Here is a 25,284-nt window from a genome sequence, read left to right as displayed (position 1 = left end):
CTGGACTGACCTATCCCCTTCCTAACTCCCTACCTACACTCACCTTTACTGGCTCCATCCCCGCCTCTTCGACCTGTTTGTTTCCTCTCCACCTATCCTCTCCTCTATCCCTCTTCTATCCGCCTCCCGCTCTCTCCCTATTTATTTCGGAACCCCCTTCCCCTCCCCCTTTTCTGATGAAGGGTCTAGGCCCGAAACGTCAGCCTCTCTGCTCCTATGATGCTGCTTGGCCTGCTGTGTTCATCCAGCCCTGCACCTTGTTTCTCGGATTCTCCAGCATCTGCAGTTCCTACTATCTCTGCCTATATTCACTCTGTCTTTCCCCATAAGAATGTTGTATATTTCAACGAGATCATCTCTTTTTGTTCAAAATTGCAGAGAATGCAGACCCAGTTTTGTCAATTAGACAATCCTGCAATCCCAGGGATTAATCTGGCAAACCTCCATAGCACTCCCTCTATGATAAGTACATCCTTCCTTAGATATGGAGACCTGTACACAATACTCCAGGTGAAGTCTCACTGAGGCTCTGTACAAATGTAGGAAAACTTCTTGTGTACTCAAATCCTCTTGAAATGAAGACTAACATACTGATTGTCTTGCTAACTGCCTGCATGTTAGTTTTTAGTGACTCATAGACAAGAACACCCAGATCCCTTTGGATGCCTATACTTGCCAACCCCTCACCATTTAAGAAATACTCTGCCTCTCCATTTTTTCTACCGAATGTGAATAACTTCACACTTATTTACATTAGGTTAAATCTTATTTTTTTTTTGGATAAGTCCAAGTTGCATTACGTTTTATGGATGGATTTCCAACATAGCACCAAGCAAGTTTTCTTTCTGTATTGTATTAAACTCAATAAGTTAGCTCAGTTTATCTCTCCACAGATGCTGCCAGATCTGCTGAATTTCTTCAGCAATTTCTGTTTTTGGTTAATCTCATTAGCTACCTAACCCACCCCAATGGCATTTCTTACATATAATTCTATTCCCATTTTACAATGTGCTGTTCCTAGAACAACTCACCATTCAGTGGATTTTCCAGAATTCACAGGCATCCCTTGGTGACCACATCATCTTTAAAAGCAATTGTACACCCGCACCAGCACTGTCGGCCCATTTTCCCTGGACATGGCAGACAGGGGGAAATTGGTGCCCCACCGTCTGGGCAGGGACCTGGAGGACCTGCTGGATAGAGTGGTGCAGATAGAGTTTGTCCCTTTCCCTCAACTGGCAATGGAGGCCACAACACCAGACCAAGATTACCACCTGGGTCAGTAGAGTTTCAGCTGTCTGAAAGAATGCACAGTACTGTAGGAAGAAAGTTAATTACATTCTCCATTCCACTCTTGTAAATCTACCATACTCTTTACAATACCTTGCACTCACTCTATCTTTGCTATTGTATCGAAGTCCCACCAAGACTTGTGATCTACCACTCTCACGAATACCTGCAATATTTTCCCTCACTCAATGTTACATACCCAACTCTGATATCACTAACCTTACATGCCCCCTGAGCTACCTACTCACTCACTCAAGTCACCTCCCCACCTGCACTAAAAGTAATTGCTATGGCACTGAGTTTCATTTCCTTGAATACCTGCCTCTCTTTCATTCCAGGATGAAAGCAGCCCCCAGTAGGACAGAAAATTGTAAGACATCGTGGGCTGCCAGTATTCATCTCCTCACCCGTTATGTGGAAAACATCCTGACTGTGACCATCCTGAATGGCTGACTGACCATTTCCAATACCCTGGACCGATATTGAAGGCTTCTCTTGACTTATTTGCCAGGATCTCCTGAGCAAAGGCTATCCCCCTTGAACAGGATGAGGACTGCTACCAACCATGACAAGCTTCATTCCTTTATCCGAGACAGCAAGACAGAAGCGATATAAGCTCCTTATCTCTGGCTGAGGGGTGGGGACCAAAGCACAAAGACGCAAGGCAAGGAAATGCAAGGCACGGATGCTGTGTGCCTCTAATTAGGCAGAGAATAAGTGAGTGCTATGACAACAAGTAAAGAGCCCAAAGTTGTAGCCTGGACCAGTCCATGATTTTGGTTCATGTTCCCAAGTGCAGTGTACAACATGGGAGTCATTTGGAACCAGTGGTAAACTGAATTGAACAGGAACCTTGTCTGGTGACATCTAGCTTGTTTGACGAGTTTGGTAAGTTAGAAAACTGAATATTAATGAGTCAAGTTGGGCCATCCACAAGGCGTTTAACAAGTAAGATTCCTTCTCAATTGGCAACTCATTGCTGCAGAGCGAGAAACTTGCCACAGGCTTATGAAAAGCATAAAAGATCAAGGGAGATGCTCCTGAAGTCAAATCAGCCTTGCTGGACTTCCAATTCTATTACAAACTGCAGCATAACCAATGTCAGGCTGTCCACCAGACACCCATTATATGCCATGTTCTAGACTATTTAGTTAGCCTGTCAAGTTGTCTTGAAGCCTTATATTCATAGAATTCATAGACTGTGGAAACAGGCCCTTCAGCCCAACAAGCCCACACCGACCTTCAGAGCAACCCACCCAGACCCATTCCCCAAACCCACCTAATTTACACATCCCTGAACACTATGGCCAATCCACCTAGCCTGCACATTTTTGGAGTGTGGGAGGAAACTGGAGCACCCAGAGGAAACCCACACAGACACCGGGAGAATGTGCAAACTCCACAGATAGTTGCCCAAGGGGGAATTGAACCCAGGCCCCTTGTGCTGTGAGGCAGCAGTGCTAACCACTGAGTTACCGTGCTGCCCTCACATCCAAATCATTTACATAGGTTATAAACAGTTCTGGACCTATTACTGATCCTTGCGGTACCTTGCTAGTTACAGCCTGATATCCAGAGAATGATCTGTTTACTCTTAGTCTCTGATTTCGTGACTATGAAACAATTCACAATCCATACAAGTATATTCCCCTACAATTCCATCTGTGCTAATTTAACTTGGTACAACCTTAGAATTTGCAATGGCAATGTAATGAATAGTGGGGACAATAGTAGCAGACTTCTGGAAGAAATTGACAGACTGCAGAAATGGTCAGACCCATCCTGGGTGTAAATTAATGTAATAGATGTGAAGTAGCACCCTTAGGGAGGAACATGGGAAGGCAGTATAATCTAAATATTTTGAAGGGAGGCCAGGAGCAGAAGGACTTTGGTGTGCATATTTATATATAGTTGAAGGTGACAGAACAAATTGATAAAGTGGTTAAGAAAATGGATTGGATACTTTATAAGTGCAAGCACTGCAATCGAAAGCAAGGAAGCCATGTTAAACCTTTACAATTTTCCGTTTAGGTTTCATTAGGAGTATTGTGTACATTTTTGGGCACCACACATTGAGATGAATGTCAAAATCCTGGAGAAGGTGCTGAGTAAAACAATGGTGATACTGAGATTGAGGGAGTTTATTTATCTGGTGAAATTGGAAAAGTTGGGACTGCTTTCCTTCAGGCAGAAAAGGTTAAGGGGAGCAAAAACAGAGATTGCTGGAAAAGCTCAGCTGGTTTGGCAGCATCTGTAGAGAGAAATTAGAGTTAACGTCTCGGGTCCGGTGTCCCTTCCTCAAAACTGATGATAGCTAGGATGGGTCTAGGCCCGAAACGTCAGCCTCTCTGCTCCTATGATGCTGCTTGGCCTGCTGTGTTCATCCAGCCCTGCACCTTGCTGTCTCATAGCTAGGAAAATGTTAGTTTATATGCAGAAGATAGGGTGGGGTGAGGGAGTAAGGAGTCAACAGTGAAATGAATGTCAGTGTACAAGAAAAAAGATTGGAATGGAAATCCTGTCAGAGAGAGGAGTAGAACTTCTTCAAGATCGGTATGCCCAGAAGAGAAGTGGCAGTGAGTTACAGGGGAATTTAGGAGAGATCTAATAGAGGTTTTCAAAACTGCAGAATTTTAACAGAGCAAGAAGAGAAACCTTGGGAAAGAGTTCGATTTAAAAATAATTGGAAAAAAAACTAAAAGCAAATGAGGAGAATTTTCTTCACAATATCCGAAAAGATGTGGATTCTAATTTTATTTGAATTTTTAAAAGGCAAGTGAACATTTACTTGAAGAGGAATAAAATACATGACTCTTTAGGAAAGCTGAGGTTTGGTATTGAATTAGACAACTGTTTCAAAGAGCTGGCACAGGCATGACTAAGTGGCCTCTTACTGTGCTGCAAGATGCTTTGATCTGAAATGTTAGGGATATACCTTCAGGATTTTTATGCATACGTTAATTTATTTCTCATGATATGCATGTGTGCATCCTTCTGGGTTTGTGTCTTCCATTCTCTCTGCTCTCGTTTTGTCTCTATCAGTTTCTGCCTGTGTTCATGTCTCTATCTTCTGTCTTTATTGATCTTAGATCTGTCATTGAATCATAGAATCCCCTGCGGTGTGGAATATGGTCTTTCAGTCCATCAAGTCTACGGTGACCCTCCAAAGATCCCACTCAGACCCACCCCCTTACCCTAACCCTGTAACCCTGCATTTCCCATGGCTCTCCCACAAAGCCACATCTGTGGACACTATGAAGCAATTCAGCATGGCCAATCCACCTAACCTGCACACCTTTAGACTGTGGGAGGAAACCAGAGCACCTGGAGGAAACCCACGCAGACGCTGGGAGAATGTGCAAACTCCACACACTCCAAGAAATAGAAGTTATATTATCTAATTAACACACTTACAAGTAATCTATGATCTGAACCTTACTGTTTGGAAGAGAAGCTTTCAAAAGCCATTTCTTTTTCCTTTTACTTTAAAACGGTCCCTCAAATTAAGTTGAAGAAAGGCACTGTAAGTCTCCCTGCCATTATGTCAGTTTAATATCCTTTTGAAGCTGACGGAATTGTTACAAGCAAGACCAAAAGTAGTCAATGTTTCACAAAAAAAATCAACAAAAACAGCTTTTTTTATGATTTATTTATATGGTGCTCAAATGACCTCACTGTGTACAAATTGACTGCTTTTTTGTCTTTCAGTACAATTGTAACTGCACTTGAAAAGGTACCTCATTTACTGTGAGACATGCTGGGGTATTCCCAAAACATGACAAACAATACATATAAGCAAAGTTCTTCCATTGCAAAAAAAAATCTACAACAAGCACGTAATCAAAATATACTATTACGTATATAACTGATTTTCTCCCATTCATGCATTTTCTCATCGCTTTTCAGAATACAGGCAACAATTGAAAAATTATGTTTGTTGCTCATTCTGAAATGCATTTGGTAAAGTACATATGCTATTTAATGAGTGTTTGAGGTAATATATTAAGATGGATAAAGGATTGGCAAACTAATTAAAAAGCACAGTTGAGATAATAGGAACATTTTTGGGATGACACGCTGTCACTAGTGAAGTGCTTCAGGGATCAGTATCATTAATATACAACGTATATTAATGACTTGTATGAAGGAAGTGAATGTATTATTGCCAGATTTGTAGATAACACAAAAATAGTCATGAAGGCAAGTAGGGAGGATTACGCAAAGGGTTCATGAGGCAATTGAACAGGCTAAGTGAGTGGACAAAAACTTGGCAGATGGAATATAATGTAGGAAAATGTGAGATTTTGCACTTTGGCTGGAAGAATAGAAGAATAACTGCAAATTTAGCAGGTAATGGGGAAGGCAAATGAAAAATTGGCCTTTATTTCAAAGGGAGTGGAGTATAACAGTTGTTAAGTCTTGCTAAATTATAGAAGGCACTGGTCAGACCACGCCTGGAATACAGTAAATAGCTTTAGTTCGCTTATCTAAGGAAAGATATACTGGAATTAGAGGCAGTCAAGACAAAGTTCACTTGGTTTATTTTGGGTATGAAGGGATTTTCTTATGCAGAGCAGTTGAGTAGGTTAGGCTAATTGGAGATTAAAAGTATGAGAGGAAAGTATTGAAACATGTAGCATTCTTAGAGGGCTTGTCCATGCAGACATGGAGAGGTTGCTTCCCCTTGTGGAAGAGTCTAGGCATAATCAGAGGACATAATTCCAGAATGGTTGGGGAGGGGTGGGGGTTGCCCATTTAAGGCAAAAATGAGGAGGAATTTCTCCTGTCAGAGGGTAGTGAGTCTGGAATTCTTTACTGCCATCATTTGTCAAGGCTTGGTCATTAAGTATATTCAAGGCCGAGATATCCAGATTTGTAATCAGTAATGGAATCAAGGGTTGTAGGGATTAGGCAGGAAAATGAAGTTGAGGATTATCAGATCAGCCGTGATTTCATTGAATGGTGGAGTAGACTCAATGGGCTGAATGGCCTACTTCTGCTCTTACATCTTATGGTCTTACTGTCTAGTTTCCCAAGTTTGCTTTTATCTTGAACTGATGCAATCCATTTGATGAAAAATTTCCCACAATGGTATTAAATGAAGAATTTCAGGATCTTGACTCAGCAATGGCCAAGGAAAGCAATTTATGTCCAGTCGGCATTATCTGTGACTCTGAGAGGAACTTGATGATGATGGCACTCTGATGATATTGCTGCTCTTGTCCTTCTAGATGGTAGAGGTCATAGTGAAGGACGCACTGTTGAAATATATTTGATGAGTTACTGCAGTGCAGCATAGTCCAGCAGAAAGCTGGTCCGAAAAAAGACAAGAAAACCCATCAGCTTTGGTGCATTATGTATCAAAAGTTTTATCTTCATACTTTGTATGAAGTCAATTGCAATATTTAATATTTTACATATATTGTTTAAAATTGGTACATATGTATGTATGTAAAATTATATACAACTGCTTAGACAAAAATAATACATAACTTTCAGTTAGACTGACACACTCAAATCCCTGCTTTGGTAATCAGTTTGCACATTAGCAGCACAAGTTATCTTGTTTATTTGCCTGAAATGAAAGCGTTTTCAGGCAAAAATAAATTATCCTCAAGGGGGCATATGAGGTCCACATGAGCATGTAAGATTTACATATTAATGCTGGTGAAGTTTAAAGTTAGTGATATAAAGTATCAATCACATTAAGATCTTTTATAGTAGTGGCAGGTATTTGCATTTGTTCCACGATTCTAGAACTGGGAGTCTTAGGATAAAAATTAGGGCCAGACCATTCAAGAGAGATGTTAGGAAGCACTTCTACACACAAAACGTGGTAGAGGTTTGGAACGCGCTTCCTCAAATGATAGTTGATGCTAAATAAGTTGTTAATTTTAAAACTCAGATGAATCCATTTTTGTTAAACAAAGGTAAAGGATATGGGTCAAAGACAGGTGTATGGAGTTTGGCCTCAGACCTGCCATGATCTCGTTGAATGGTGGAATAGGCTTGAGAGGCTGAATGGCCTACTCCTGTTCCTCCTGTTCTTATGGTAGGGATGGCTGGCCAGAAAGAGGAAGGGCTGCAGAAACTCCAGACCCAACTGTCTACCTGGATGGTTCAATTGGCCTGGGAATGTTGGTGATAGGCCTTCTTTTGGTGATGTTTAAGCACAAAGTATTGAAAACATCAGCATCTTTTGCATGTTTTACATGGAATGCACTATCACAGTTATCTGCAAAATGAAGGGCATGAATATATGGAAGTGACCAAGGTTACAAAGCTTCCCGTCCACATAATATTGATTACTGACATTGGGTGGTAGGTTATCTTTGGTGAGGTGAATGATAACGATCAAGTAGATGAACACTTGGAGTATTGCGTACAGTTCTGGTCACCGCATTATAGGAAGGATGTGGAAGCATTGGAAAGGGTGCAGAGGAGATTTACCAGGATGTTGCCTGGTATGGAGGGAAGGTCTTATGAGGAAAGGCTGAGGGTCTTGAGGCTGTTTTCGTTAGAGAGAAGAAGGTTAAGAGGTGACTTGATAGAGACATACAAGATGATCAGAGGATTAGATAGGGTGGACAGTGGGAGCCTTTTTCCTCGGATGGTGATGGCTAGCACGAGGGGACATAGCTTTAAATTGAGGGGTGATAGATATAGGACAGATGTCAGAGGTAGGTTCTTTACTCAGAGAGTAGTAAGGGTGTGGAATGCCCTGCCTGCAAAAATAGTAGACTCGCCAACTTTAAGGGCATTTAAATGGTCATTGGATAAACATATGGATGATAATGGAATAGTTTAGGTTAGATGGGCTTCAGATTGGTTTCACAGGTCGGCGCAACATCGAGGGCCGAAGGGCCTGTACTGCGCTGTAATGTTCTATGTTCTATGTTCTATGATGAAGAAGGGGGGTAATTACATAACTTTGTTTGACTCTGTTTTGATGAAAAGATGTCCACTTCAGATCCTCCACTCAGGAGGATCATGTTTTCATGCAGGAGTCTCAGGGTGGTGACAAATTTCAATGGGCAACTAAAGAGAATGAAATGACTTGGTCACGCCCAATATTGTGGAACGATTCTAGCTTTTGCTTCTGCATCTGCTCAGGCACGAAGATCATGCGCTCAGTATTGTGAGCTGGTCGGAAGCTACACTGGGTTTCTGGAAGGAGGTCCTCAGTGGTAGGATAGTTTAAGAGGATGCAGGTCAGGATCTTACCAATGGTGGATAGGAGGGAAATTTCTCTGTAGTTTCCATAAAAGGGTTTCTGAAGAAGGGTCTAGGCCCGAAACGTCAGCTTTCCTGCTCCTCTGATGCTGCTTGGCCTGCTGTGTTCATCTAGCTCTACACCTTGTTATCTCAGATTCTCCAGCATTGGCAGTTCCTATTACCCCACAGATTACCTTGTTGGCTGGAAGTGGTTGCACTTGTCATGCTGGTCAGCATACGCCTGAATCCCATGCACCTTCTCCACCCATCAGTTGTTCTTCCTGTCACAAATAGATTGGTGGACTATAGTCTTCAGGAGATTGTACATTGCCATAATTTGCTGGTTATATAGGTGTCTTTGTCAAGTCCCAGAAGGCTGCTCACTTCCACTCAAGAATGTGGATCTGGGTGTAACTGGCATTAAACCAAGCCTGGTTCTGTCATGGAGCAAACCATGACTTTATGAATGAAGGTGTCTAGGACAGCAGACGTAAGTTGCTCTCCATTTGACTGGATGTAGATGGCATCAATGGTAGGCACTTGATCCAGTGCACTGTGCAACTATGCTGGAACTCATTCTGTTGTTTCAGATCGTTCAAGACAGGTGCATTCAGCTTTCTCTGACCAGTGTTTTTGGTCTTTCAGTGTCTGGGCACTTAATTACCATAATTCAGTGCTCTGTCCAGCAATGTTCAAAATTCTCCACAGCTCTTGTGACAAGCACACCTCTCGGGTCTCTGCCTCAGACAATGATGTTGACCAGAAGATTCCAATGTTTGGACCTCAGGTGCCTCCATGTGGTCTTGAACTGGTTCTTCTGGTGAAAGGTCATGTTCATCATGAACAGACCAAGTTGAGCATACATGGTCGAGAACAGAATGTTATTGGTGTTGGTCTTCCCAACACCATTTTTGCCACTAGTTCCATTCTAAAACTTGTAGTCATGTCTAATTCGGGTGTTAAAGCCACCAAGAAGAATGATCTTGTTGTCCCTGAGGATTGAAGCAAGGATGCCATCAAGATTGAGGTAGACCCTTTCCTTGACTTCATAATTGGAACCTAATTTTGGTGTGTGTGCGCTGATGACAGTGGTGTGGCATGTTGGTTATGGCTGAGATGTAGGTGTAATTTTATCAGCTTCTCATTGACCCTCAATGGTAGTTCAGAGAGTGAAGCAAAGATCCTGTGCTCATGGCAAAACCGACTCTGTGATGGGGGTAGTCACCGTCTGACTTCCTTTTCCAGAAGATATGCCCTCCACTGGCTTCCCTCAGGTACCCCTCACAGTGAGGTGGGTTTCACTAAGATTAACGATGTCAATGCTGTGCCTGGGCCATGATTTATCCTTCTAGGTGAACACACTTTGGGTTGTCAAGTGACTCACATTCCACGTTCCAAGATTAGTTCTATTTCGTTATAATCACAGGATTTGTAATGGCACTGGGTATGGTTTCCAAGGCAGCGGAAAGACAGGACAGTTCATTTTCATGGGAATATTTCTAGATCCCTCCCCATTCAATATGAGCAGAAGGTATTTTGAAGAGGTCTGCCAAGTCATGGATGCAGCTGCCAAAAGGCATCCCTGACCCAACACAGATGCCCAATAACCATGATATATGGTGTGCAGAACCACGTCTGGAAGCCTCCAAATATCACAGCTGATTTTGGGGAGACAATGAACTAGTGGTATTATCACTGGGCTATTAACCCAGAGACCCAAGTAATGCTCTGGGAACCCAATTGAATTATTGAATTCAACTTTTTTAAAAATTGGGATTAACGGTATAATGATGACCATGAAACCATTGCCAATTGTTGGAAAAAATCCATTTATTTCTGTTCATTCCTGTCCTTTAGGGAAGGAAACTGCGATCCTTACCTGGTCTGGCCTACATGTGATTCCAAACCCACAGCAATGTGGTTGGCTTTCAACTGCCTTCTGGGTAATTAGGTATGAGCAATAAATACTGGCCTAACCAATGACATCTACATCCCGTGAATAAATAAATAAATAAATAAAGACTCTGTTGGCAATCCAGGACCTGTGAGTTGGTGATCCTGTCCTGCCAAGAGATGTTGAGGATACATATTTTTCTCCTGCCCAGCATATGTAGTCCATGTCTCACCACTGTTTGGAAGCACCCTAAGCGTTCAGGCTTTGTTGTCTTACTGTTTGGTTTTTCAATCAGGTTGCTGTTGTTTCCCACTCACTTGCTGAGTTTGTACATAATAATTAAAACGTGTTGAGTTGACTTCGGCATCAAGTGACACATTGCTGTTGATTGTAATGCCCAAATACATGAAGCTGTCAACAATTTCCAGTGTAGGCACATGGCAACATCCTGGACCATGATATTTGTCTTGCTGATGAAGATATGTCAAACTAAACACTTCATGGGCATGAAAATATCTATCCTTTTGATGCCTTTATGCACCCTTATCTTGTATATCATGGGATCAAGGTAGAACAGCTTTCCATCAGTTCAAATAGGTAAGTAGACATCCTACATTGCTGGTGTGAAGACATATGGGACGAGCAAAGGGAAAAATACCCCAAAGAATGTTGGTGCCAGACACAACCCTGTCTGATCCTATTTTTAATCAATAGTCATTGTGCACAACTTACCAGTCTGTCTGTCTTTATTCAAGTGGTTCTTTTGCATTCAGAGTCTTCTCACTTGTATCTCTCTTGTAATTAATGATAGCCCACTGTTTGGCTTCAATAATAGGTTCCATCACAATGATGTTAGCCTTGAACCAGTCAGCTTCCCATATGTTGAGAATGCAGTATTGTAGATGGTGTCTCAAAATATGTTTCATTTTGCTTCTACACTTTATGTGGGAATGCCAGAAAGATCCTGTTCAATAAAGCTGAGGGCCTGTTGGCTTTTATCTGGGTAAGCAGTATGGCCAATGTTGATACATGATAGCATTTCTATCTTTAAGTGAAAACATTCAGGGTTCATTTCATTCTAATTCTGATGCACACCACAGAGTGATCTGTACCAAAGTCAGTGCTGTTATAGTTGCATGTATTGAGCATGTTATTCATGCAGTCGCAGCTGATAATGATCAAATCCAACTGATGCTAATACCCTGTGGTCATCTTGTGGCATGGTTTGTTCTGAGAAAAGAGATCTTATTTACGCAAAGCTCATTTTAGAAGCAGAACTCAAATAGTCTCTGTCCATTCTCAGACAGGATGACTGAGGCAGGAAAGCCATACCTCATAGTGTGCACACACTCTTTCATTGAAATCCCCATGCTTAGTCTTTTCACCCATACACAGGACTTATCACATCAAGCTGTTGATGCACTTCTAATTATTTTAAATTATTTAATTAACTAGTAATTGTTTAAAATTATTCTTGTACCATATATTTATTTTCATAAATTGTGAATAGTCATGAGATGCATAATTGTAAATAATAAGGAATATAAATATAAATATTAAAGTATTAATTTCCTTAAATATCAAAGTTTATTATTGTTTCCAGATGCATCATTGGGACAAGTATTTAAATAATTTACACAGCTGTAAATCCTACCAGTCATTCTTAACCCAAATGCTACGATGATTGCAATGAAAAGGAATACAGTACTTTTTGAATTATACACACTGCCTATCTTAATGACACTAAATTGCCTTAAATAATTAAAACTCAGAGTAATTGATCCATTATGATCCATTACCTAACTGGCAGCATATTTTCCTACAGTACATTAGCAACTGCGTTTCAAAAGCTGCAAAGCAAGTTCAGGGAAGTGAAAGGCACTGGACAAGATTTGTGAACCCCACAAAGTCATAATGTGGACAGAGCCTGAAGACAGTATTGCTTCTCAGTATGATAGCAAGAACTGCAGATGCTGGAGTCAGAGATAACAAAGTGTGGAGCTGGAGGAACACAGCAGGCCAGGCAGCATCAGAGGATCAGGAAAGCTGACGTTTCGGGTCGGGACCCTTCTTTAGAAATCTGAATTTCTGAAGAAGGGTCCCGACCTGAAACGTCAGCTTTCCCGTTCTTCTGATACTGCCTGGCCTGTTGTGTTCCTCCAGCTCCACACTTTGGTTCTCAGTATGCTGGTTTTCCAAGCTCCTTCCTGTTCAGCCTGGCCAAGGTAGGTTTGGGACTGGATTGAGAGCGCTGAAAGGAGTCCAACTGGGATTTCTCAGTCAGCTTGCAATTGTTTAATGCAAGGGAGAACAGTTTGCCTGGAAGTGGATACCTCGTTGCAGAACAAGCGATCCAGGCAGGTCTACAAGCTCCTGCCTGCCTGGGTGCAGCTGTAGCTGAATGTCACCCTTTGAAGGGATTTCATCACCCGCCCCCACACCCAACCTCCCAATTCTTCTCCAGATCTGGAAGTGAAAGCTAGGTTCAGTAAAGGAACCATGAAACTGTCATTGATTGTAAAAGCCCATCAGGTTCACAAATGTACTGTGAACCTGATTGGCTTTTACAATCTTATCCTTTATGGCCTATATGTGACTCCAGATCTATTGCAATGTAATTGGCTCCCTCTCCTCTAAAATGACCTAACAAACTACTTCATGCATGGGCAATTAGGGACGGGCAGAAAACACTTTCCACGTTGCATTAAAACAAACTCCTCAAGCCTGACAGTGGTGATCTTGTTGTGTTTTCTGATTTTTATTTACATTTTTAAAAATTAAACTATTTTTCTAATTAACCTGTTCAGAGGTGTTATTGCACATTGCTAGAGCAGGTGGGACTTGATCCTGGGCCTCCTGGTCCAGCAATAGTGACACTATCACTGCTGCACAAGAGGGCCCTTTATTTGCATTTTTAAATAAATTTGTAAGTGGGCACCTTGTTGATGCACACTTTACTGCAGCTTGCTCTTCTCAAGCTGGAAGTCCTCAGATTGCGTCCTTAATTGGACAGAGAACCTGCCTCCATGCTCATCAAAGATGGGGGGCAAATTTCTTGAAAATCCCAAGTAGGTCATTGTTTCCTCCTGCGGCAGGTTCTGCAGCCCCCAAGCTGCTCCAATTCTTATTTCCAGGACCTAAAACAATATTTCAGTCTACTTCATAAATATAAGTCTATATTAATTTCATAAATGATTTTAAATCTATAATTGCCTATAAGAAGCACTGGATTAGAATTTCCAATAAATATTTTGTTTATTTTTCAAGCAATTGGTAATAATTACATTTTAACTGTAATTGCTCTAATGGGAAGGTCAGTAGTGATTAATAATTCAAATTACTTGAGTAGCTGTCTGCATTGATGATGGCTGTTGGCATAAATAGATCTACATGAAGTTACACTAGAATAGAACTTCAATAGAGTAGTATGACTTTAACAATGGGAGGGGTGGATGATGGGAGGTATGGGATGGAGTTGTCGTAGATATGAAGTGACATTAGATAGTGGTATAACATACTCAAGGTTAACTTTTATGGTTTATATCATAATTTGCACCCCTTAATTAGATTACTCCTGTCTAATAATTCTCTTCCCAAATATTCTTTGCATTTGTGTTATTTCTAAGCATATTCAATAAGCAAATACAAAATATAAGGACAATAATTGATATTTATCTCCTTATGTATATTTTATTTAATGCACTTTGTTTACTTTGATGTAAAATTGTCAAATTATGCTCCTTTTTATGGGATCTTTCTAAAATAAGTTTGTATGACTTACCCTTTAATGAGTCGAACATTTAGCTGTCAATATAAATATCACATTAGAATTTATGTAAAATGCACATGAATAAATCAAGCTGTGGGATCTAAGTCATGTTTACGTACATCAACATTAAGTCATGAAAGGATAAGCCTTGAAACATCTATTCTACAAAATTTCACCATTCTGAAATCCTCTATCAATAAAACAGAATAATTCTTGTTTTACTCTGCAATTATACACAAAAATCAAAATTAAAACTATACTCTTTTTTGAAAATATGACTTAATAGGTCATTAATTGGAAGAAAACAGACATATATAAACAAGCACTTTCTCCATTCATATTAACTACATATACAGCAATTCTTATATCTCTACCGATCTCTTTCCTGACTGGATGGGTAGGTGCTTTGAGTTTATGAGATCATCCCAGACTGGATTGACATTGAATGACGTTCTCCATGGGAAAGTAATTAATTTGAATACTCCATCTTCCTTCACAGTGTGATTAAAGTGAGGAAGTCACCATGAAGCAAATGATGGTTGTGAACCAATGACTTCTGATTTGGTAGCACAGTGACATGTGACATGGATTCCATAGTCAATGTGAAACAAACACAATCACCGTTAACATCAAAGAAAACTGTGCACAACTATCCAGTGACCTTATGGCCAGAATTTCCTCTTTCCCGACAGATATTTGATTCTGGTGCCAAGTCAAGGGAATGTCTTGGCATGCAGCAACAGCAATATCAGCAAGGAGGTAGACAACCAATGTCATTGAAATAGTCACACACAGAAAACAGAGGCTTATACTCATTAAATTTTCCTCAACTTTTATTTTGAAATTTCAAGTTGCAACATAAACATAACTGTATTTAGATAAAAACAAGAATAGAAAGAAATTGACTTTAAATGAAAGAAAAATAAATTTAAAATAATTTGGGATTTTCAATCTTTGAGAGAAATTTGATTCTCCACAAATATAAAATACTTTCTTTCCAAATTAGTCTGCTAAAACCCTGATACATTTTATTCAACAAGATGTAACATTTTCAGTACCTTTAAATGAAGCAGTTGAGGTTTTCACCATGATTGTACTGGAAATTGCACTTTGCAGGAACCTCTATATTGCACTCTGCAACAAAGCAAACACATACTTATAGCAGCTTCTAGATTTTCATGTTATTGTGTGTATGTCTGAATACTGTTGCTGTCAATTTTAGTGGATTTTAGGCCAATTTTAGGCCACTATCCTTGTTTAAAAATGTAATCCACTTACACTATATTATTGTCTTTAAAATGTTAAATTTAATTTCAGAAGAAGAATAGCTATAAATGGCTACAAGGGATTTTAAGCTAAACTGACGAACAACAGGAATCCATTTATTTCAGAACTTAATTCTTGTTTGCACGGCAAGTTTTTTTTGTTGGCACTTCAATGACAAAATAAAAGGTATTGCATTATACTTTTAAGCCCTGCAGAACACAAGTATCACCAATGAATTCTTTTATTACATTGCGAGCACTGTTGCTAAGATCAAGGTTTTTAAAATACATCCCTGACTCTTTTGTCATAGACCTGTGCTGAAGACTGCCGATTTTCTACAAGACAGAGCTATCACTCATACTCTTTCATCTGAATACATTCCAATGATCTCACAGCAACACTGGCTAAACTTCAATTTACTTGGTCTCCAATGCACCAAATGGCCTTCTATAGCTATTCTTCTCACGAAACTTAATGGGTGGAAGCTCCATGGCAACCGTCACATATGGCTTCTGTCCCATTTTCCCTGGTCTCCTTTTAACAAAGTGACATGGCAATCAATGCCCCCTTGAAATCTTTGCAATTGCTGGTGAGTTGTGAAAACAAAAAGTCATTATGTGGTGCCTAGATCTGTGTAATTGAACGTGGTGGGAACCCTGCCTGAAAAGCACAAAATGTTGCAGTAAATATTAATAAAGAACCATCAAAAAACAATTAAGAATATTTGTATAAATATAAAATTATTTTTGACAGACTTTAAAGCATGCATAATATAACTATTCTATGAATCTCTAAAATAATTAAGAGATCCTGAACAAAGAGCCTCCACAAATGCATTTCTGTGGATGAGGCATTAATCTTTAATCATAAATCCTTTGTTGTCAGACTGTACATACAAATTTAAATCTTACTTAATGACCTTTTCCCAGACAACCCCCTGTTGATACCAAGTTGATTATAATCCTCACTGTTAAGATCATTCATTATTACATTTCCAATGACTTGTTTGTGTGAAGCAAAGCAGCACTTTATAAACTCAAGGAGAATTTTCTTCTTTGGTCCAAAACAGGCATGATGAATGGTTGCTTCAGACTTGATGGGTGTGGGAGTCTGTGGGACATAGTGAAGGCCTGTTGAGAATGTACTTTGTTCTGAGTTGTCTCCATAGCTAGTTAAGCACCCCAATGTCTGGTACAGCTGAGAGTAGTTTACATGGTGTTCGTCTGCCTATTTGCACTGTAAAATTGTAACACAATTTGCAGACTTTACAAACTATTTGATGGTGGTAAAAAATCTTTTATGAACCAGTCAATGAGGTCCATTGACTAATAATACCACACAAGATACCTAGAAACGTAATGTTGCAAGTAGTCTCACATCATCACACAATAATTAAATTAGCAGTGAAGGCTTCACTTTTGAGGAAGTAATTATTTTAATTAAAGACATTGTCGATATTTTAGTTCCGACACATTTTCATTTTGTAAGCAAAATTGCAGCAGAATGCTTATCTAACATCTGGTACTACACAAGTAGAAATTTCCTCCCATTAAATACTGGACAACTGAAGCTGTCTGGGGTAGCATGAAGCCTGTGACACACATAATGTGTATTGACTGAATTAGACAGGAGTTGAAATTTTGAATTTCCAATGATGGGTTCAGATGTCAAAAGTAACTCAGTGTTGTGTGTTTACAACATGTCATGCCTCACATGGTGGGTTTGTACTTGCAGACCTGAAGTTTTCTTTTCTTAATTCTGGGAAAAGAAGTAGAGGAAGAGAATGACAACTTGCATGGAGGCTTGGAAGTAGTAAGGGTAAATCAGCGGTAATGGATGGAGATTAGTGTGAAGCGTGATCGGAGGCACTGGGGAGTGGAGAAGAGAAAGGCCTTGCAACCTGAGTGTGGTGATGGTGGATTGGTGGGACAGAAGTTTGAAGGGGATATGAGGACAGTGGTGGCCAAGAGGTTCTATCATAAGGGTTGCAGTGACCACTTTTGCAATTTCTCTAGATGTATACACATTGCCAGGATTTGGGATTGAAGTTGTGGAAGCCTAATGATGGGTGGGCCTTTGGATAGTGGAAATATTTGTAAACTTCACTGATCATTCGCTCTATGGATGAAATTCATGGACACGGTCTCTCTCGTCACACAGTTCAATTAATGGAATATCTTTGGGGTTTCTTAAACCCAATATTCCGAGAAACTTAGGAGCAAGAAGATGGAATGCAACAAACATAGGCTCTTGCCAGTTAATAACTGAGGCTGCAATGCCAGCAGCAGACTACACCAGAAAGAGAAGCAGATCAGGGGCTGCTATCCAGTGAAGGCATTGTGGAAATTGGACACTGGCATCACATCTGACAATCCCAATGTCCTCCTCACAGGGCTCCCACATTTCCAACATCCATAAACTTAAGTCATCCAAAATTCTACTGCCCAAGTCTTAACTCACACAAAGTCCAACTTACTTATTGCACCCGTGATTTTTGACTCACTTTGGCTCCAGGTCAAGCAATGTCTTGAATTCAAAATTCTCTTGTTTTCAAATCCCTCAGTGGTCTCGCTCTTATAATAATATTCTTCAGCTCCACAACCCACCAGGATTTCAGTGATTATCTAATTCTGGCATCTTGCATATCCCGATTTTAATTGCAATGGGTTGTCATGACTGATTGTCTAGGCCTGACCTATCTCTCCTTGTGTGATTTGCCTGTTTTATAATGCTCATTTGAAGCACTTTACAATATTACAATATGCCAAAAACATTATGTCATGGAAATACATTTTATGAGATGAAAGTTGAGTTGTAATAAGGTGACTTCTCAGTTTGCATCACTGTACCTTCCACATTCCAATCGTTTGAGCTGGTGGCACCATGTTTGTAAAGATCCATCAAGGACAATTCAAGGGAAATGACCGAATTACAATCATATACCCATTATCAGGGCATCAAGGCAATCACCTGAGTTTTCTGCTGGTGAAGATGAGCCATCAAACCTAATTACTTGGACAACAGAACCCTGATCGTGAGGGAAGGATTTCCCAGACATGGTATGATCAAACTACAATTGAAATCCTTCAAGCCTAATCCATTGAATATGGAACCCTGGCTGTGAGAGGGGATTAAGTTGCAAGGAGGAATACACAAGCAATGACCAGTTGTGAATCACTGGGTGAAAGTCATGTGATATGCCCAACTTTTGTGTGTTTAAACTTCAGCTTTCTCAGTAGACAAGTGGCTGAGATGCTGATGAGAAGTGACACACGTGAGTTCCCTCCTTCCTCCCAAATAAGCTTACCTCGTAAATTTTGAACCCTATTTGCTGACGATGACCATGCAGGGATCTGCTTGAAACTGATCGAAAGAGGTCAACCCCACATTCTTATCTCCAGGAGAGCAGCCAAATCATACATTTGTATTTTTTAAATTGAAGGACCACCAAATTCAGCCAGAAGCCAGCTGAGTCATCAATCTTTTAGATTTTAGAATTTTTAGATTTTATTGTCATATGTACTCGAGTACAGGAATGCAGGAGTTCAGTGAAAAGTGTAAAGTCACCACTCTCCGACGCCATCTTAGTACATAAAGACAAGACTAAAAACAGAAGCAGAAATAAAAGAAACATCCAAAAGAAATCAAAACATCTAGATTACTCCCTGCCTCTGCCATGAGTCCTCGCTGCCAGAAAAACAAAGTCACAAAATCCATCCCTCATCTGTGAACGCAGGCCCCACATGCCACCATCACATTCAGGTACCCGGGCCCAGCTATGGTCTGGAGCTGCACCACCACTGCTGGAACCGTGTTGCTGTTCTTCAGTGCCATCTTGCCTCCACTGACATCATCATCGGCGCCAGGAGTCCGCGCAGGGCAAATCTCGCCACTGAAGCAGCCAGGTCCTGAACCTGGCTCAAACTTGACACTGGGCCCACCCCACCGAAGCTGACATTGCTGCTGCTGCCACCTCCTGGGACCACCATTTCAGCAAAGAAACCCACTGTCGCCAATCCCCTGCTCCTACTGCTGCCAACACTCCAGGGAACAGCTACCACTGCTGCCAACACTCTGGGAAGGGGACCTCTACCACTGAAAAGAGGAAAAAAAGAGAAAAAGTTAAAAAAAATAGAAAAAGACAAAACAAGAAAGGCAGACAGAAGTAGACAATCCCCGAGCACAGGACTCAGGCCCAAATGCTTCTGCTCCACTCCGCCATCTTGGAATTACAATTTCCACAGACTGTATACCCTATGACTACTTCTCTGAACTCTAATCTGACTAATCTGTCCTTCCCACTGTGTAATCTCTATCCCTGTGAATGTGTGAACTTCAAGTGTATGTGTGTGTTAAGGTCTGAACATATTTTATTATCTTACTCAGATTGCTTTAAATGTAACAAAGCTAATGTCTTTCTTTGTGTCAACTCAAGAAAATCTGTCCACTTGGTTCTTTGATGATCATAGCAGAAACAGATAAATGCTTACTGAACTAGTGAGTTATTCCTTTTCAACAAATTCTATGTGATCTAACAAGGAGATTAAGAAAAGGGGAGCTATTCGATACCTCCTCACTTCATTATAACAATCATATAAATATAATTTTTTTGTTGTTGTAGATCATTAGAAATTACAGAAAGCACTTAAGAATTAGCTAACTATATCATAACATAAATGATTGGTGGGTCAGAGGGAAATATTTTCAAAAATTATGCTTATTATTCCTCTACTATTCCATTGCTCATTAACATGGATGTATCATATTGTAAAATACACTTGAAACATTCAGAATTGTGCCACAAAAACTGTCGTAATCACACAATCAGTAATTTATTTTGCAAATAATCTTCAAATAAAGCCACGCTGAGCTTCTTTTAATTAGAAAAGTTAAATGCAGTCCTTAAAATACTTTTTACTAAAAACACCAAGAACATATTGAAAATTTGTTTCTTACAAACCTATCTATAGAATATAAGCAGTAACATTTAAAAATGTGATGATCTTGTGAGATCTCTTATTAATGTTCATAAGCAAGTGATATTTCTAGAAAAAAAGAAAACACCACTGAAGTGTTGTAATTGAAATATAAATGGAGATTTTAAAGTATCAGGAGGTCATTCAAGCAATCTTCCAAGGCCTGGTTATGGAGGGCATGACGTGGACAGATGTAGACAGCGCATATGTTTTGGTGCAGAGGCTGAGTTGTGGGTTTCACTCAGCACTAAGGAGAATTTTATAACTTGCTTTTTCCCATCTTAGTTTCTCTCCTCAAAGAAGAAAAGTGGAGTGGCATGGTGGGATGGTTAGTGGGTGATTATTGACTAAGGAATCTCAAGAGGGTAGGTTGATGAACTGATGATTAAAAACGTAAATGACTGTGCATTTTTTTTAAACTGGAGTACAGGCTGTGTGTTTACTCCAAAAAAGTTATGGATGCTTCAACACAAATTTGTGTCTGTTCTAGGTCAATACAGTTTAACTGTTGCCAATTGAAAAAAGAACACAATGATTAAAATTCTCAGAACTGTATTGGAATCCATCTCCCAGTAGCAGAGGGCACAGTGTCATTCAAATAATAGCATGACATCAGCTTTCCACATCTTATCTTCGGTTCCTATTGGTAAAAACCATTACACCCTGTATCTCCATAGCAACATGAACAATTCAGTAGGGAAAAGACGTGACTGTGCAGCAACTGACTTACATAGATTTATTCATTAAAGTGATAAAGTACTGCAGGATTCTTAGCTTTCATTAAGTTCAACAATTGCATTGGTGCAACAAAAAAACACTATCCTGTAGACAATAAGTGTGAGGGCCTGTCCTGAGGAAGGCTCACTGGACCTCAGGCATTGACTCTGGTTTTTCTTCCCAGATGCAGCCAGACCTGCCGAACTTTGCCAGCAACTTCTGGTTTTGTTGTTGAGGACCTCTCATGCTAGATTGAACTAAGAAAAAAGTTCAACTGCAGTGTATGGATTATATCACATTAACATTTATACTGGTGTACTTTATTTTACCATCATACTACATTCAACTTTCAAATGAACAAAGTCCATTAACATTCATAGGCCTTTATTATACAATGCCAGAAACCTAAACATTGTTAATCATCCCATAAAACAAGATCATTCAGCTTTAACAGTTTTTGTCTGTTTCAAACAATCTAAATTCATATTTCCAATCGAATTACTTTACTAAGCCTAGTATTCAGTTTTTCAGCTCTCTCTTATTTGTTATTGATGATGTAATTTTTATGCATTATTGGATGTAAACCATGTGGAGAAAGAGCTATCTGCTTAAATACCTGGACAAATTGTTAACTGTCATGAAAACCAGACTGGTTTTGAAGAAGAGTCATACTGGACTTGAAAAGTTAAATCTGTTTCCCTCTCCATAGATGCTGCAAGACCTGCTGAGTTTCTCCAGCATTTTTGCATTTTTTTTAGATTCCAGCATTTGCAGTATTTTGTTTTTAATTGGTTCACTAATGTTCTTGCGGGAGGGATCTTACAACATTTATGCAACTGATTTACATGTGACTCCAGCTCTGCACTACATGGTTTCCTTAATGTCCTCTAAAATGACCAGTGCATCATTCAGCTGGAAGTGCAAACATTGACAATAACAACCACTTTTTTAATTTTAACTAAGTATAGACAAATGCAGCCTTGCCCACAAGCAGAAAACAAATTTTAAATTACAAGAATAACATTAAAATTCCCCGTAAGGTAAAATTCCTCCTATAAAACAAAATAACGTTTTAAAATTCACTTCTGATTTGTGGAAAGACCAGTATTAATTGCTTATCTCCAAACGTACCTGAAAAAATGCTGACAAGCCAAAATCTTGAACCAGTGCAATCCTTATGGAAATGGTGGTCTCCCATAGTGGTGTTAGCCATGGGGTTCCAGGATTTTAATCCAACAACGATGACAAAACTGCAATATATTTTCAAGTCAGGATGTTGTATGATTTGGAGATGAACGTTGTGGTGTTCTTGTGCAACATGAGTTTGAGAGTTAATTGTCAAAGAGCTCTGGTGAATTGCGCATCTTGAACCTGGCATGTACTACAGGCAAGGTGCACAAATCATGGTGAGATGAATATTTATGGTGTTCTGGATGCTGTTGTCCTTCTCGAGTGTTGTTGATGCTGCACTTATCCAGACAACTGGAAAGTATTACATCACACTTCTCACTTGTGCCTTGTATATGACATGAAGCATGACTGATTCAGTTAAGTCTCTAGTGAATGGAAAACACCAAAATATTGGGGATTCAGTGACTGCAATAAAAAACACTTTGCTATTATAAAGCACTTTTTCACAGCCACATAATTTTCCAAAGTGCTTTTTGAAGTACATTCACTAGTGTAATGTAGGACATAGGGTAGCTAATATGTGCATGGCAAAACTTCCATAAACAGGATATTTATATCCACCTGAAGCCTAAGTTTAACATTTGATCCAAAAGATGGCATCTCTCACATTGTGGTTTTTACTTCATATTATATTGGCATATCAGCTTTGATTTTGTACTCAGGTTGTGAAATGGGGTTCAAACCTTGTGATCTGAAACAAGAGTGCTACTGATGCACCCGTTGCCAACACGCTCACAACAAAGCGGGTTGGTTAGATTCTCACTTGCTGGACAGTGTCATTGTCTAGTACTTGCTAGTGTGAATGATGTTGTTTGACCTGATGCAGTGAAACTTTATGGGGTCTGAAGTCAATACTGATGTTCCCAGATGTTTCTGGGACATAGTCTAAAAGATATGATTATGTGATTATGATAGAAATAAATATGCCAGAGTTTTGCTTTTAGAGCTTAAAGAATACCTCTCCGAAATTTGGAAAAAAAGCCCCAGATATTAATGAGGAGGCACTGCGTGGTCAACTGAGAAGGATGTGCCCTCTATTGCATTCCAGTCTGTTGTTTAATATGATGCCAGGCGGTTTGTCAATTTTTATTATTATAATTTTGTGCAGTAGTTTGATAAAGCTGAATGGTTAGCCAGGCCATTTCCGAGGGTGCTGAAGAGTCAACCACGTTGTAGTGGGTCCGGAATCAGGTGTGGACTAGACTGGGTAACGATGTTGAATTTCCTTTCCCGAAAGTGTACGCCAGATAGATTTTATGACAATTCATTTGTTACAAAAACAGTACTGCTGATTTTCTTTTCTTTGTTTAATTAATTAATTTTAAATATTAGTGAAAAAAGACAGATTTTACTTTGTGCAAGATGCAAGATGAAAAGCTTCAACAAAATGTGCCTATTTCAGCAATACTCAAGCCCTCTAATACCAAATGGGTATTTAAGTTTTTAAAGTCTCAGTGTCATGATGGGATTTGAATAAATGGGCAGGATTCTTCCTGAGGGGCCCCAGGTGATACCTTGCATTTCAAATGGGAACCAGAGGCCTGCACTGTAGGAGAAACAGTCACCGGCTCGTGATTTTCTTTGAATTGGCCAACTGATGGTGAGTTAAAAATAGTGGACAGGCTCCCAATGCTGGAGAAAAAAAAACAAAAGAACTGCGGATGCTGTAAATCAAGAACAAAAACAAAGTTGCTGGAAAAGCTCAGCGGGTCTAGCAGCATCTGTGAAGGAAAAAACAGAGTTAACGTTTCGGATCTGGTGGCCCTTCCTCAGAACTGAGTTGAATTGAACTGAGTTCTGAGGAAGGATCACCGGACCCGAAACGTTAACTCTGTTTTTTGCTTCACAGATGCTGCCAGACCTGCTGAGCTTTTCCAGCAACTTTGTTTTTGTTCCCAATGCTGGAGGGTCCGTTGGAGGCCTTGCAGTTTGACAGAAAAGTGAGAAATAGGATACTGAAAGTGAAGATGCTGCCTCTAACTTTTACAAATTTACAAGCCTTTGCAGCTAGGTCACCGCTGTGGGGGTGGGGGGATGGGGGTGAATGTCTCCACAGAATGACTTTTGGCTGCAGTTGACACCAGGTGAGCAGACAGGGCCACTAAAACTGACTAGACAACATCATTCACACTAAACAAGTGCTAGGAGGCTTTCTTCAAGCAGCCAGACTATTTCCTGCCTCCCCCAGGGACTTGGAGAGTGATGGAAAATCCATTATCCTCATCAATTAGCTATCTGTTGCTTGTGGTTAGATAACCCTGGCGTTCCCATTTTCTGTCCAAGAAAATGATGGAATTAAGCCAGGGAACTGACTTGATGGCCAGGAACAGGGAATTCTGTGCGTGCCTGATCAGGGGCTTGAAATTTAGTCCTGCTTCTCTGGATCATTAGTCCTAGAGTCTGCATTACAAGTGAGAAACTGAAGCATTATGTTACCATAATTGTATTGATACATCACAAAGTGTATCACTTCCTCTGAATAATTGAACAAGCGTCTGTAGAGCAAATGAAAAGTAAGTGAATTGCAGGTGACTTTAATACCAAAATGATGCCAACGAATGGGAAATTGTTGATTGATAAAGAAATGGTGAGTATGTTTTAACACATTTTAACAAATCTCTAATTTATTTCTGTAATGTTTAGACATTCCAATAAATAGAAACTCGGTAGGGAACCGGAATCCCCAGAGTGCGTGTTTGTTCCATTTGCAGACTCCAGGATGCTTCTTTCATTTCAGGCAATCACATGTGCAGAAAGAGTTGCAAACTGTATAGCCCAAACTACGAGACCAGCTCCTCCAGCAGCTGTCAGCGCTAGAGCACGTCTGCAAGGCTGAGAGCCAAGTGGATAGCCCAGCTCTTAATGTGGTTCACAGCTTAATGTTGTGCAGGCAGGGAGGGAGGGAATGGATCACTGACAACCTGCCTCCACCATTCTCTCAGGGAGCACGTTCCATATTTCTACCA

General features: G+C 40.0%; 1 long non-coding RNA gene across 2 annotated transcripts in view; it reads right to left on the bottom strand.

Moving 5' to 3' along the window:
- Positions 1-6,225: 6,225 nt before the first annotated feature.
- LOC125483650 overlaps positions 6,226-25,284 on the bottom strand; it is a 52,848-nt gene continuing 33,789 nt past the window's right edge. The window contains exons 1-3 of one of the 2 annotated variants that reach the window (XR_007262592.1): positions 22,259-22,458; positions 15,227-15,302; positions 6,226-6,548 (exon numbers count right to left, since the gene is read on the bottom strand). This is a non-coding gene — a long non-coding RNA (uncharacterized LOC125483650). Of the gene's footprint in view, positions 6,549-15,226; positions 15,303-22,258; positions 22,459-25,284 lie in introns of those variants that run through there. The other variant, XR_007262594.1, reaches the window with a different exon arrangement.

The sequence above is a fragment of the Rhincodon typus genome, chromosome 8 (genome assembly GCF_021869965.1).
Source record: "Rhincodon typus isolate 14 chromosome 8, sRhiTyp1.1, whole genome shotgun sequence".
NCBI classification, from domain to species: domain Eukaryota; kingdom Metazoa; phylum Chordata; class Chondrichthyes; order Orectolobiformes; family Rhincodontidae; genus Rhincodon; species Rhincodon typus.
This window is presented reverse-complemented; position numbering and strand designations above follow the sequence as displayed.